Genomic DNA, 16,985 nt, shown 5'->3' with positions numbered 1-16,985 from the left:
GATCTGGTTATGGTCACTTTTTGCATGAAACAGGTTTGTGCAGCTGAATAATTATTTGCTGCATTATTTAAAACAAGTCGGTGTAAATGGTGCCACTTTGTTCCATTAAAGGTGTATTTAAAAAAATATTTATTATTTTTAGACTGAAATATACATTTAAATACAGTACAGGGCAAAAATTTGGACTCCCCTTCTCCACATTCAATGCGCTTTTTTTTTCCCCCATGACTTTACATTGTAGATTGTCACTGAAGGCATCAAAAGTATGAAAGAACGCCATGTGGAGTTATGTACTTAACAAAAAAGGAGAAATAACGGAAAACATGTTTTATATTCTAGTTTCTTCAAAATAGCCACTCTTTGCTCTAATTACTTTTTCGCACACTCATGGCATTCTCTCAATGAGCTTAAAGCACACCTGTGAAGTTAAAAGCATTTCAGGTGACTACCTCTTGCAGCTCATCGAGAGAATACCAAGAGTGTGCAAAAAAGTAATTAGAGCAAAGAGTGGCTATTTTGAAGAAACTAGAGTACTCAACATGTTTCAGTTATTTCACCTTTTTTTGTTAAGTACATAACTCCACGTGTTCATTCATAGTTTTGATGCCTTCATTGACAATCTAAAATGTAAATAGTCATGGAAAAACAAAAACAAAAAATCATTGAATAAGAAGAAGGTTTGTCCAAACTTTTGGCCTGTACTGTATGTGTAGCAAATCATGTACATTTTAAATACAAATTTAGAATTTGAAAAAATCCACAAAAATGTACAACAAAATTGCTATGACATTTTTTTTATCATTATTAAATACTATATTGTAAGTACAATGTTCAATTCCCACCTCCGGAAAAACTTTGAACATGTCACGAGGGAAGTGCCAGACATTGAGTCCGAGTGGACCATGTTCCGCACCTATATTGTCGAGGTTGGCTGATTGGAGCTGTGGCTGCAAGGTAGTTGGTGCCATCCCTCACCCGTTGGTGGACACCGGCGGTGAGGGATGGCACCAACTACCTTGCAGCCACAGCTCCAATCAGCCAACCTCGACAATATAGGTGCAGAACATGGTCCACTCGGACTCAATGTCTGGCACTTCCCTCGTGACATGTTCAAAGGGATGCCGTCAAGCTGAAGAAGGAGTCCTATTGGGTTCTTTTGGCTCGTAGGACTCCGGAGGTAGTGGACAGGCCAGGTGTATGGTGCAGATGGTGTTCTGCTGACCTCGACTGCGGATGTTGTGGATCGGTGGAAGGAATACTTCGAGGACCTCCTCAATCCCACCAACACGTCTTCCTATGAGGAAGCAGTGCCTGGGGAATCTGTAGTGGACTCTCCTATTTCTGGGGCTGAGGTTGCTGAGGTAGTTAAAAAGCTCCTCGGTGGCAAGGCCCCGGGGGTGGATGAGATCCGCCCGGAGTTCCTTAAGGCTCTGGATGCTGTGGGGCTGTCTTGGTTGACAAGACTCTGCAGCATCGCGTGGACATCGGGGGCGGTACCTCTGGATTGGCAGACCGGGGTGGTGGTCCCCCTCTTTAAGAAGGGGACCGGAGGGTGTGTTCCAACTATCGTGGGATCACACTCCTCAGCCTTCCCGGTAAGGTCTTTTCAGGTGTACTGGAGAGGAGGCTACGCCGGATAGTCGAACCTCGGATTCAGGAGGAACAGTGTGGTTTTCGCCCTGGTCGTGGAACTCTGGACCAGCTCTATACTCTCGGCAGGGTTCTTGAGGGTGCATGGGAGTTTGCCCAACCAGTCTACATGTGCTTTGTGGACTTGGAGAAGGCATTCGACCGTGTCCCTCGGGAAGTCCTGTGGGGAGTGCTCAGAGAGTATGGGGTATCGGACTGTCTGATTGTGGCGGTCCACTCCCTGTATGATCAGTGTCAGAGCTTGGTCCGCATTGCCGGCAGTAAGTCGGACACGTTTCCAGTGAGGGTTGGACTCCGCCAAGGCTGCCCTTTGTCACCGATTCTGTTCATAACTTATATGGACAGAATTTCTAGGCGCAGTCAAGGCGTTGAGGGGTTCCGGTTTGGTGGCCACGGGATTAGGTCTCTGCTTTTTGCAGATGATGTGGTCCTGATGGCTTCATCTGACCGGGATCTTCAGCTCTCGCTGGATCGGTTCGCAGCCGAGTGTGAAGCGACCGGAATGAGAATCAGCACCTCCAAGTCCGAGTCCATGGTTCTTGCCCGGAAAAGGGTGGAGTGCCATCTCCGGGTTGGGGAGGAGACCCTGCCCCAAGCGGAGGAGTTCAAGTACCTCGGAGTCTTGTTCACGAGTGGGGGAAGAGTGGATCGTGAGATCGACAGGCGGATCGGTGCGGCGTCTTCAGTAATGCGGACGTTGTATTGATCTGTTGTGGTGAAGAAAGAGCTGAGCCGGAAGGCAAAGCTCTCAATTTACCGGTCGATCTACGTTCCCATCCTCACCTATGGTCATGAGCTTTGGGTCATGACCGAAAGGATAAGATCACGGGTACAAGCGGCCGAAATATGTTTTTCCCGCCGGGTGGTGGGTCTCTCCCTTAGCACCCTAAGGGTGTCATCTGGGTGGAACTCAAAGTAAAGCCGCTGCTCCTCCACATCGAGAGGAACCAGTTGAGATGGTTCGGGCATCTGGTCAGGATGCCACCCGAACGCCTCCCTAGGGAGGTTTTTAGGGCACGTCCAACCGGTAGGAGGCCACGGGGAAGACCCAGGACACGTTGGGAAGACTATGTCTCCCGGCTGGCCTGGGAACGCCTCGGGATCCCCCGGGAAGAGCTAGACGAAGTGGCTGGGGAGAGGGAAGTCTGGGCTTCCCTGCTTAGGCTGCTGCCCCCGCGACCCGACCTCGGATAAGCGGAAGAAGATGGATGGATGCATATTGTAAGTAAAGAGTAAAGATGATTTTTGATTCTGTATGAAACAGCTGCATTGCGGTGCTTCTGAACAGCAAAATAATTATTTGCATCAGGTAGTAACCATATTTGGTTACAAAAAGGAGTTTAAATGAAGTAATCCCTGGATAAGAAGAGTTATAGTTGATTAAAGTCTGTAATAATGTATATAATAGAATATATAATGCTATATCAGGGCTGTCAAACACATTTTAGCTCAGGGGTCACATGGAGGACTATTAAAATCCTGGCATTAAAACTAAAAAATAAAGACAACTTCAAATTGTTTTCTTTGTCTTACTTTGGCCAAAAATAGAACAAACACATTCTGAATGTATTACAAAAAAATGTAGAAAAAAATACTCTGCAGCGGTGAAGTTTAGATCAATGAAGGAAAGAAGAAAGAGAATGAATGTTTATAACTGAACATATTTACATCCATCCATACAGACATTTTCTACTGGTTGTCCCTTTTGGGGTGGCGGGGGGTGCTGGAGTCTATATGCATTAAAATGGTTTCTTTTGTATTATTTTTTTTAATGAATTAACATTTATGGCAACCTCTTTCCAAAACACAATATAGAACAGACCTGGGCAAATTAATACTTGGGGGCCACACGCGGCCCGTTAACCTTTTCAATCTGGCCCGCCGGACATTCCCAAGTAATTTTTTTAGATCTTTAAGATGGAAACTGTTTTGCAGTGATGTTTTCTAATGGCTGTAAGTCTTCAACTGTACAAAGTATTTCAATGGTTGGAATCTGCACTTATAGCTGATATACCAGTTACTATGGTAATCTAATTAGTTACTATGGTCATATAATTAGTTATATGGTCATATAATTAGTTACTATGGTCATATAATTAGTTATATGGTCATATAATGGTTGGAATCTGCACTTATGGCTGATATACCAGTTACTATGGTAATCTAATTAGTTACTATGGTCATATAATTAGTTACTATGGTCATATAATTAGTTATATGGTCATATAATTAGTTACTATGGTCATATAATTAGTTACTATGGTCATATAATTAGTTATATGGTCATATAATTAGTTACTATGGTCATATAATTAGTTATATGGTCATATAATTAGTTACTATGGTCATATAATTAGTTATATGGTCATATAATTAGTTACTATGGTCATATAATTAGTTATATGGTCATATAATAGTTGGAATCTGCACATATGCCTGATATACCAGTTACTATGGTAATCTAATTAGTTACTATGGTCATATAATTAGTTACTGTGGGCGGGAAGCGTTTCCACAGACGCGGAAGGAGATTTTCACAACCAAGTTCTAAAGCTTAGTGATGTATCAGATTTTAGGTGGGTTTATTTTGTACCCTTCGTGTTCATATTTTACTGTTTGTTGCATTTTTTTTGCCTTTCACTTGTTTGTAAAATATGTCAATTGAAAGGGCGTGTGACATTCATATTTTGTCAATATTCAGTGTTTTATCCTTCATAGAAAAATTTAAAATTCCATTACGCTTTTTAAGGCGGTCTGTCACACCGATGTCATTGAGAGGTTTTGTGTTAGTGCTCCTAAAAATAGATATACCGGCCCCCGGGCACATTTTTTTCCTCTAAATGTGGCCCCCCGAGTCAAAATGATTGCCCAGGCCTGATATAGAATGTGAGATATAACAAGATAATGCATACATTTATCATTTTGTTTTCAAAACGCTTACAAAATAATTGGACCTCAAACATTTACCGTGGGACCCCATTTTTATGACTTGGATCCAATTTCAAAATTTCTAGCACCAAAACTGGTGGAGTATTGGTGCGTGCAAAACAGCAGCAGGTGGCTGTGGCCTGAGGGCCACTTCTAACACTAATCAAATATCATCCATAGATAATTTGTCCCGTGGGCCTTGACTTTGACACCCCTGTGCTATATCATTGTTAAGTATAATAAAAATACAGTATGTTTTACAAACCCCTTTTCCATATGAGTTGGGAAATTGTGTTAAAAGTAAATACAAACGGAATACAATGATTTGCAAATCCTTTTCAACTCATATTCAGTTGAATATGCTACAAAGACAACATATTTGATGTTCAAACTAATAAACTTTTTTTTTTTTCCAAATCTTTAACTCTAGAATTTGATGCCAGCAACATGTGACAAAGAAGTTGGGAAAGGTGGCAATAAATACTGATAAAGTTGAAAAATGCTCATCAAACACTTATTTGGAACATCCCACAGGTGTGCAGGTTAATTGGGAACAGGTGGGTGCCATGATTGGGTATAAAAGCAGCTTCCCAAAAAATGCTCAGTCTTTCACAAGAAAGGATGGGGCGAGGTACACCCCTTTGTCCACAACTGCGTGAACAAATAGTCAAACAGTTTAAGAACAACCTTTCTCAAAGTGCAATTGCAAGAAATTTTGGGATTTCAAATTCTAGGGTCCATAACATCAAAAGGTTCCGAGAATCTGGAGAAATCACTCCACGTAAGCGGCACGGCCGGAAACATACATTGAATGACCGTGAACTTCGATCCCTCAGACGGCACTGTATCAAAAACCGACATCAATCTCTAAAGGATATCACCACGTGGGCTCAGGAAGACTTCAGAAAACCACTGTCACTAAATACAGTTTGTCGCTACATCTGTAAGTGCAAGTTAAAGCTCTACTATGCAAAGCGAAAGCCATTTATCAACAACATCCAAAAATGCCGCCGGCTTCTCTGGGCCCGAGATCATCTAAGATGGACTGATGCAAAGTGGAAAAATGTTCTGTGGTCTGACGAGTCCACATTTCAAATTTATTTTTGTAAATATTCGACATCGTGTCATCCGGACCAAAGGGGAAGCGAACCATCCAGACTGTTATCGACCCAAAGTTCAAAAGCCAGCATCTGTGATGGTATGGGGGTGCATTAGTGCTCAAGGCATGGGTAACTTACACATCTGTGAAGGCACCATTAATGCTGAAAGGTACATGGAACTTTTGGAACAACATATGCTGCCATCTAAGCGCCGTCATTTTCATGGACGCCCCTGCTTATTACAGCAAGACAATGCCTTGCCACATTCAGCACGTGTTACAACAGCATGGATTTGTGAAAAAAGAGTGCGGGTACTTTCCTGGCCCGCCTGCAGTCCAGACCTGTCTCCCATCAAAACTGTGTGGCGCATTATGAAGTGTAAAATAGGACAGCGGAGACCCCGGACTGTTGAACGACTGAAGCTCTACATAAAAAAGATTGGGAAAGAATTCCACTTTCAAAGCTTCAACAATTAGTTTCCTCAGTTCCCAAACGTTTGAGTGTTGTTAAAAGAAAAGGTGATGTAACACAGTGGTGAACACGCCCTTTCCCAACTACTTTGGCACGTATAGAAGCCATGAAATTCTAAGTTAATTAGTATTTGTAAAAAAAAAAAAAAAATATCTTGTCTTTCTAGTGCATTCAGTCGAATATTGGTTGAAAATTATTTGCAAATCATTGTATTCCGTTTATATTTACATCCAACACAATTTCCCAACTCATATGGAAACGTGGTTTGTAGGTAAAGATAAGTTTTACAAATTCACAATTGAAAATATGTAACTGTTAAAAGGCTCCACATGTGTATTTTGCCTTAAAATTATAAATATGATTAAGAATCGGTAGAATATACTGGAGATGTGTTTTATGCAAGCAAAGAAGGGCAGCTTTGTAGCTTGTATTTTTTATTTAAAAAATGTAAACACATTATCAACTTTTTTTTAAGAACATAATATTGCAAAATATGTCTCTTCTGATACATGAACATATTTTCCCGACACTGTGTGGTACATTTTGGTGTTCGTCCGATGAAAAGTGATACATACAGTGGGGCAAAAAAGTATTTAGTCAGCCACCGATTGTAAATGGGTTGTACTTGTATAGCGCTTTTCTACCTTCAAGGTACTCAAAGCGCTTTGACACTACTTCCACATTTACCCATTCACACACACATTCACACACTGATGGAGGGAGCTGCCATGCAAGGCGCCAACCAGCACCCATCAGGAGCAAGGGTGAAGTGTCTTGCTCAGGACACAACGGACGTGACGAGGTTGGTTCTAGGTGGGATTTGAACCAGTGACCCTCGGGTTGCGCACGGCCACTCTTCCATTGCCCCACGCCGTTCTCCCACTTAAAATGATGACAGAGGTCTGTAATTTTCATCATAGGTACACTTCAACTGTGAGAGACAGAATGTGAAAACAAATCCAGGAATTCACATTGGAGGAATTTTAAATAATTTATTTGTGAATTATGGTAAGTATTTGGTCTCTTCAAACAAGGAAGATCTCTGGCTCTCACAGATTCTTTAAGAATCTCTTCTGTCCTTCACTCATTACCTGTATTAATGGAACCTGTTTAAACTCGTTATCTGTATAAAAGACACCTGTCCACAGCCTCAAACAGTCAGACTCCAAACTCCACTATGGCCCACACCAAAGAGCTGTCAAAGGACACCAGGAAAAGAATTGTAGACCTGCACCAGACTGGGAAGAGTGAATCTACAATAGGCAAGCAGCTTGGTGTGAAAAAATCAACTGTGGGAGCAATTATCAGAAAATGGAAGCGATACAAGACCACTGATAATCTCCCTCGATCCGGGGTTCCACGCAAGATCTCATCCCGTGGGGTCAAAATGATCATGAGAACGGTGAGCAAAAATCCCAGAACCACACGATGGGACCTGGTGAATGACCTGGAGAGAGCTGGGACCAAAGTAACAAAGGTTACCATCAGTAACACACTACGCAGACAGGGAATCAAATCCTGCAGTGCCAGACGTGTCCCCCTGCTTAAGCCAGTGCATGTCCAGGCCCGTCTGAAGTTTGCCAGAGAGCACATGGACGATACAGCATATGATTGGGAAAATGTCATGTGGTCAGATGAAACCAAAATAGAACTTTTTGGTATAAACTCAACTCGTGTTTGGAGGAAGAAGAATACTGAGTTGCATCCCAAGAACACCATACCTACTGTGAAGCATGGGGGTGGAAACATCATGCTTTGGGGCTGTTTTTCTGCTAAGAGGACAGGACGATTGATCCGTGTTAAGAATGAATGGGGCCAGTCCTTCCATCAGTGAGAGCTTTGAAGATGAAACGTGGCGGGGTCTTCCAGCATTTTAAAGAATATATTTGTAAATTATGGTGGAAAATAAGTATTTGGTCAACCATTCAAAGCTGTCATTGATGGAAAGAGAAAAACAGCCCCAAAGCTTGATGTTTCCACCCCCATGCTTCACAGTAGGTATGGTGTTCTTGGGATGCAACTCAGTATTCTTCTTCCTCCAATCACAAAGAGTTGAGTTTAAACCAAAAAGTTATATTTTGGTTTCATCTGACCACATGACATTCTCCCAATCCTCTGCTGTATCATCCATGTATAGATTTTGGTATAAACTCAACTCGTCGTGTTTGGAGGAAGAAGAATACTGAGTTGCATCCCAAGAACACCATACCTACTGTGAAGCATGGGGGTGGAAACATCATGCTTTGGGGCTGTTTTTTCTGCTAAGGGGACAGGACGATTGATCCGTGTTAAGGAAAGAATGAATGGGGCCATGTATCCTGAGATTTTGAGCCAAAACCTCCTTCCATCAGTGAGAGCTTTGAATGGTTGACCAAATACTTATTTTCCACCATAATTTACAAATAAATTCTTTAAAATTCCTACAATGTGAATTCCTGGATTTTTTTTTCACATTCTGTCTCTCACAGTTGAAGTGTACCTATGATGAAAATGACAGACCTCTGTCATCATTTGAAGTGGGAGAACTTGCACAATCGCTGGCTGACTAAACACTCTTTTGCCCCACTGTAACCTTTATTTTTTGACTACGTGCCTTTTTTTTTGCGGCATCACTTTTTATCACAGCAGCTCATACTCCCCGTGCCCCAGTTCTCGGAAGGCCCTCAAACGCACCACCAAAACATGTCCCATTCACTGTGTTAGCACACAGGTGGTTAACGCGCCCCTCCCTGTCGCCATTGGTGCCAGGGGGATCACAAGTCAGCACTTTGTCTCTGATTGGTTGCGCGCGGTCAGCCGCTGTGTGATGTCACATGATTTGTATGTGCGTGTGTGTTTTGGGGGAGGGTGAACTGCTGTAACCTCCGGTCACGCAGGCGTCTGGGGAAGATGGTAATAATGTTCCCAAAGATCACGCCACACACCTCAGCAGACTGAGTCATGATTTGCATGCTCGACTGCACTGAACTGGGAAGGGGTCAAACCAATATAACAAAACACCGCAAAGTACAAATTGAATGCATAAAGGTGGTCTTGTGAATTAGCGAGGAAAATGCATTCGTAATGACAATATGTAATCTTGTGTGTGTGTATGCAAAAACCCTGGGGGGGCGGGGGGGGGACTTGGAGGATGTTCACTCAGTTGTTTAATTTTGTAAAAAAAAAAAAAGCAGACAACCAACAAGGCACCAAAGTCCGTGTACCTTCCGTTCATTCTATTTCCAATTCTGAAACACAAAGCAATAAATAAAATTAGGACCGATTTTTTTTAGGCTTCACGGTGGCAGAGGGGTTAGTGCGTCTGCCTCACAATACGAAGGTCCTGAGTAGTCAGGGATCAATCCCGGGCTTGGGATCTTTCTGTGTGGAGTTTGCATGTTCTCCCCGTGAATGCGTGGGTTCCCTCCGGGTACTCCGGCTTCCTCCCACCTCCAAAGACATGCACCTGGGGATAGGCCCCTCCCACCTCCAAAGACATGCACCTGGGGATAGGTTGATTGGCAACACTAAATTGGTCCCTAGTGTGTGAATGTTGTCTATCTGTGTTGGCCCTGTGATGAGGTGGCGACTTGTCCAGGGTGTACCCCGCCTTCCGCCCGATTGTAGCTGAGATAGGCGCCAGCGCCCCCCGCGACCCCGAAAGGGAATAAGCGGTAGGAAATGGATGGATGGATGGATTTTAAAGCAAACAAAAAAGAGTTGATTTTCATTCAAATATTGCCATTAAGTTGGATTTTGTGCTATTTTCATTTCATGGATTAAAATATTTCCAGAAAAATACAAACATCGAAAAATAATGTTTATCCAAAATGCAAAAATGCGTGTTTATCTGTGTGATGACCAGAGGTGGGTCGAGTGGCCAGAAATTGTACTCAAGTAAGAGTACTGTTACTTTAGAGATGTATTACTCAAGTAAAAGTAAGGAGTAGTCACCCAAATATTTACTTGAGTAAAAGTAAAAAGTATGTTGTGAAAAAACTACTCAAGTACTGAGTAACTGATGAGTAACCTGTTTGTTTAATGATGACGGCAACAAATAATGCACAAAAAACATAAAAATAGCAATGAGCAAATTCAGAGCCAGGAATATCTCTTAAGCAACTAAAACAATAATATATATTAAATAATAATACATTAAATTAAAAAAAATAAGGCAAATTGAGCCACAATAACTTAACAGCACCATAGGCTCAGTAGGCATTGATTGATTGATTGAAACTTGTATTAGTAGATAACACAGTACAGTACATATTCCCTACAATTGACCACTAAATGGTAACACCCCAATATGTTTTTCAACGTTTATCAATTACTTAATAAATGACCAAGTCGAGGTGATCTACCTCATATATACATATACACACACACATATCATATAAATATATATACATATACACACAGTATATAATTTATAGTTATTTATTTTGCCGTTTTTGTTGACATGTTAAAGGTGTTTTAATGAATATACATGCATGTTTAACATATAGATTCCTATCTTTAATGAAGACAAGAAAGTAAGTTGGTGTATTACCTGATTCTGATGACTTGCATTGATTGGAATCAGAAAAGTTCCTCCTTCCTGTCTAATACCACATGAAAGTCGTTGGTTTTTGGCATCTTATTTGTCCAGCTTCCATATTTGTTTTTATACACTTTACAAGAAATACATTGGCGGCAAACTCCGTAGCTTGCTAGCTTGTTTGCTCTGGCTTTTGGAGACTCTTATTTTGTTAGTGCAGGCGCGATGGAGCGGCGCTTTTATTGTGAAGACAGGAACTGTGCGATCAGTCTTTAGGCTTTTGACGGGAAGTACGGTTGAAATAAAAAGTGTCTTTTTTCCTTTACACTTTTGATTGATTGATTGAAACTTTTATTAGTAGATTGCACAGTACAGTACATATTCCCTACAATTGACCACTAAATGGTAACACCCCAATAAGTTTTTACACTTTTTTAGGTCGGATTCGACGTGATTGGTGAATCGCAGGCATGTGTAGTTCCTACTTTGAATGCGTGTCTGACAAAATGAAAACAAACAAAGCGTGCATTAATAGTTCGATTAAAAAAAAGTAGCGAGTAACGAGCTGAATGTAGATAAATGTAGCGGAGTAAAAGTAGCGTTTCTTCTTTATAAATTTACTCAAGTAAAAGTATTTTGCATAAAAACTACTCTTAGAAGTATAATTTATCCCAAAAGTTACTCAAGTAGATGTAACGGAGTAAATGTAGCATGTTACTACCCACCTCTGGTGATTACAAATTCGACCGGAAGCAGTATTTTAGCTTTTCCTTTGCGTTTAGCATGTTTTTAGCATAACGCTACCACTTTTGTTCAGCAGGCGTCCTATTGTCATTTTAAAAAAGTTAAATAGTTGTCCAACTCTTGTTTCAAAAATTAAAATAGAAATAAATGGTCAAAAATTTGTTTTATGATTTGAATTTAAGAATTTGACATAGAATCAACAGAAGGTACATGGACCCATGTTCAACATTCAGTTTAATTTTGTAAAATAAAAAAAAAAGACAACAAACATGGCACCATGGTCCATGTAGCTTCCCGTTCATTCTATTTCCAATTCTGAAACGCAAATCAAAAAATAAAATTTGGACAGATTTTTTAAAATTTATTATATATTGGGTTGATTTTCATTAAAAATCGCCATAAAACTGGATTTTGTGCTGTTTCCTTTTATGGATTTTTATTTTACCAGATAAACACAAAAATGTAAAAAAATGTTCATTCAAAATGCAAAATGCGTGTTTATCTTTGTGATGACAAAACTTTGCGTTTTGCATGTTTTTTTTTTTAGCATAACAGTAACGCCGTTGTTCAGCAGGAGTCTTATTGTAGTTTAAAAAAAGTGTCATTAAATAGTTGCCCAACTTTTGTTTCAAAAATTAAAATAGAAAAAAATGGTCCGAAATGTGTTTTTTGATTTGCAGTTAAGAATTCGAAATAGAATGAACCAAAGGTACACGGACCCAAATTGAACCGGAAGGAGTATTTTAGCTTTTCCTTTACGTTTAGCATAACGGTAGCATTTTTGTTCAGCAGGCGTCTTATTGTCGTTTAAAAAAAGTGTCATTTAATAGTTGTCCAACTTTTGTTTCAAAAATGAAAATAGAAAAAAATGTCCGGAATTTTTTTGTGTGCTGTTTCCCTTTTTATGGATTAAAATAATTCCAGGAAAACACAAATATCGGGAAAAAAATGTTCATCCAAAATGCAAAAATGCCTGTTAATCTGGGTGATGACAAATTCAACCGGAAGCAGATTTTGAGCTTTTCCTTTGCGTTTAGCATGTTTTTAGCATAACGCTAACACCTTTTTTCAGCAGGCGTCTTATTGTCGTTTTAAAAAAGTGTCATTAAATAGTTGTCCAACTTTTGTTCCATCCATCATCTTCCGCTTATTCGAGGTCGGGCCGCGGGGGCAGCAGCCTAAGCCGGGAAGCCCAGATTTCCCTCTCTCTAGCCACTTTTTTGTTCCAGAAATGAAAATAGAAAAAATAGCCAGAAATTTGTTTTTTGATTTGCAGTTAAGAATTCAAAATAGAATGAACGAAAGCTACACGGACCCAAATTGAACCGGAAGCAGAATTTTAGCTTTTCCTTTGCGTTTAGCATGTTTTTTAGCATAATGCTAACATCTTTGTTCAGCAGGAATTCTATTGTCCTTTTTAAAACGTGACATTAAATAGTTGTCCAACTTTTGTTTCAAAAATGAAAATAGAAAAAATGGTCCCCAATGTGTTTTTTTGATTTGCATTTAAGAATTTGAAATAGACTCAACAGAAGGTACACGGAGCCATCCATGTTCATTCAGTTGTTTCATTTTGTTAAAAGAAAAAGAAAAAAGGAGACAACAAACATGGCACCAAGGTCCGTGTACCTTCCCTTCATTCTATTTCCAAAAATAAATACAAATTAAATTAAGGCCGTTTTTTGATTTTTATCATATATGGCAGATTTGAAAACAAACAAAAATGGGTTGATTTTCATAAAAATATTGCTATAAAATTGGATTTTGTGCTGTTTTCCCTTTTATGGATTAAAATGTTTACAGAAAAACACAAAAATAAAAAAAAACATGTTCATCCAAAATGCAAAAATGAGTTATTATCTGTGTCATGACAAAATGAACCGGAAGCAGTATTCTAGCTTTTACTTTGCTTTTAGCATTTTTTTAGCATAACGCTAACACCTTTGTTCAGCAGGCGTCCTATTGTCGTTTTAAAAAAGTGTCATTAAAAAGTTGTCCAACTTTTGTTCCATCCATCATCTTTTGCTTATTCGAGCACGGGCCACGGGGACAGCAGCCTAAGCCGGGAAGCCCAGATTTCCCTCTCCCTAGCCACTTTTTTGTTCCAGAAATGAAAATAGAAAAAATAGCCAGAAATTAGTTTTTTGATTTGCAGTTAAGAATTCGAAATAGAATGAACGAAAGCTACATGGTCCCAATATGAACCGGAAGCAGAATTTTAGCTTTTTCCATGCATTTAGCATGTTTTTAGCATAACGCTAACACCTTTGTTCAGCAGGCGTCCTATTGTCGTTAAGAAAAAGTGTTTATGAATAGTTGTCCAACTTTTGTTTCAAAAATGAAAATAGAAAAAATTATCCAAAATTAGTTTTTTGATTTGTATTTAAAAATTTGAAATAGAATCAACGGAAGGTACACAGACCCATGTTCATTCAGTTGTTTCATTTTGTTAAAAGAAAGGGAAAAAAAAAAGCAGACAACATGGCACCAAGGTCCGTGTACCTTCTGTTTATTCTATTTCCAATTCTGAAACGTGAATCAAAAAATAAAATTAAGGCCGTTTTTCGATTTTTATTATATATGGCAGATATGAAAACAAACAAAAAAGGGTTGATTTTCATTCAAATATTGCATCTAAATTGCATTTTGTGCTGTTTTCCTTTCATGGATTAAAATATTTCCAGAAAAACACAAACAATGAAAAAAAATGTACATCGAAAATGCAAAAAATGCGTGTTTATCTGTGTGATGACCAATTGAACCGGATGCAGTAATTTAGCTTTTCCTTTGCATTAAGCATGTTTTTTTTAGCATGTGAAATTTTGTACGAAAAGGAAAAGCAACTTACTGTGAAACTTACTTAGACATTTTTATCAATTTAATAGCTAGCAAAATAGCTGTAAATATTGTACAAAAAGCAATGAAGTCCACTTTTTTTGTCGTGGTTACTTAAAACTTTATTATAGTTATAGTTAGCCAGCTATAACAGCTGTAATTTGGGGGAATATTGTATGTAAAATTCAGGTTTTTTTGTGGCATTACAAAAAATTGTTTCACATTATTTAGTTTTGTACCTAGCCAGATAGATATTCAGTGGCATATAAGAAACAACTAATTTTTGTGACGATTAAAAGATGTTTTTAAAACTTAAAAAGCCAAGTTTTCAAAACTATCTCATAGCTCGCCAGAAAGAATAGCCGCCAACTATAATTTAGTAGAACATTTGTAGGCAATCAAACTGAAATTTTGTGTTTTTTTCTTGCTAGTAGACAAAAAGCTAACTAGCTAGCTGGGATTTGATAAAACTTTTTAGCTATCATTTTGTAGGATATTGTATGGCAGGCCAAAATACTGAGTTTATATGTGCTGGTTACAAAAAAAAAAAGTTTTTGTATGTATTAGCTCGGTTGGTAAAATTCAGTTTAATAGCTTGCGAGGTAGCTGGTTCAGTAGCATACTTGTGAGACATTTTTTTGACGGTGACTTTAAAAGCCAAGTTTTCAAAAGTATTAGCTATTCAGAAGCATAATCTAATTTTTGTGACGATGACTTTAAAAGATGCTTTTAAAACTTAAAAAGCCAAGTTTTCAAAAATATCTAGTAGCTTGCCAGAAAGTATAGCCGCCAACTATAATTTAGTAGAACATTTATAGGCAATTAAACTGAAATTTTGCGTTTTTTTTTCTTGCTAGTAGACAAAAAGCTAACTCCCTAGCTGCGATTTGATACACTTTTTTAGCCATCATTTAGTAGGATATTGTATGGTAGGCAAAAAGATTGAGTTTATATGCGCTGGTTACAAAAAAGAATAGTTTTTGTATCTATTAGCTTGGTTGGTGAAATTCAGTTTAATAGCTAGCCAGGAAGCTAACTCAGTAGCATACATGTGAAAATTTAAATGTTCTTGTGACGGTGACTTTAAAAGCCAAGTTTTCAAAAGTATTAGCTATTCAGTAGCATATAAGAAACAACAAATTTTTGCGATGATTAAAATATGTTTTTAAAACTTAAAAAGCCAGGTGGTATTAGCTATTCAGTAGCATGTAAGAATTACTTTTTGTGACGGTGACTTTAAAAGACAAGTTTTAAAAGTATTAGCTAATCAGTAGCATATAAGTAACAACACATTTTTGTGACGATGACTTTAAAAGATATTTTTAAAACTTAAAAAGCCAAATTTTCAAAAGTATTTAGTAGCTCGCCAAAAGTATAGCCGCCAACTATAATTTAGTAGAACATTTGTAGGCAATTAAACTGAAATTTTGCATTTTTTTTCTTGCTAGTAGACAAAAAGCTAACTCGCGAGCTTCAATTTGATGAACCTTTAAGCCATCATTTTGTAGGATATTGTATGGAAGGCAAAAAGATTGAGTTTATATGCGCTGGTTACAAAATAAGAACAATTTTTGTATCTATTGTTAAAAGTATCTAGTAACTAGGTAGTCATAAAGTACAACTGCTAACTATAATTTAATATATTTTAAGATTTTTTTTTTTAAATGCTTAAGTTAGTCTTGCTAGCAGAATGTTGTACAGAAAGCTAACTAGCCACGTAGCTACCTGTTATTTAATAAGAAACTATTTAGTTATAATTTAGTAGGATATTGTTTAATAGGCAAGATAGTTCTTTTTTTAGTGCCAGGTACAAAAAATATGTTTTTGTATATATTATATTGTAAGACAGTAAAAAAAAAATCAACAATTTTGGCTAAGTTTTTCTTACAAAACGCAGCGAGGTAGCTGTGGTCAATAGAAAACTAGTTAAAACGTAACTTTTAACTTAAAATCTTAGGCAAGGAAGTATAAGTTTTTTGTGGTAGTTTCGTAAAAATTCCTGATTATTTTATCAAGCAGCTAGCTAGTATGATATACGAAAATCAAGTTTTGTGGTGGTTTAGGTTTTACTATCTGGTCAGCCAGCTAACTTGCTGTAATTCAGTAACTAGCTCGCTATGAATGCAATATTGTAAGAAAGGGGTTCACATTGTGTGAGATTATTACAGGCTTTTGTGTTCAATTTTAGACATGTTTTCCATCTTTGTAAGGCTCGTGTACTAGAAGTGTGCGTTCCTGCGCGCACGACTGCCTCCCCTCACATTCCTCTCTGTCCTGTGTCAACCGGCAGAGCCATTTTTAGAGTTCTTCCTTGCCTGGCAGGGCAGCGCCAATAACACACCGCCATTAAGTTATGACTTTATATTTAATAACATACACACACACATATATATACAGTACATATATACATATATATATATATATATATATATATATGTATATATGTACTGTATATATATGTTTATGTATGTATATATATATATGTATGCATATATATACATGTATATATATGTATGTATGTATATATATGTATATATATACATACATATGTAGGTGTGGGAAAAAATCACAAGACTACTTCATCTCTACATCATCATCCTGATGATTGAGGGATTAATCCAATCAAGACATATATATATATATATATATATATATATATATATATATATACATACAAACACACACACATATATATATATATTTATATATATGCATATATATATGTATATATATATATG

The sequence above is a fragment of the Nerophis ophidion genome, linkage group LG08 (genome assembly GCF_033978795.1).
Source record: "Nerophis ophidion isolate RoL-2023_Sa linkage group LG08, RoL_Noph_v1.0, whole genome shotgun sequence".
In the NCBI taxonomy this organism is placed as follows: Eukaryota; Metazoa; Chordata; class Actinopteri; order Syngnathiformes; family Syngnathidae; genus Nerophis; species Nerophis ophidion.
This window is presented reverse-complemented; position numbering follows the sequence as displayed.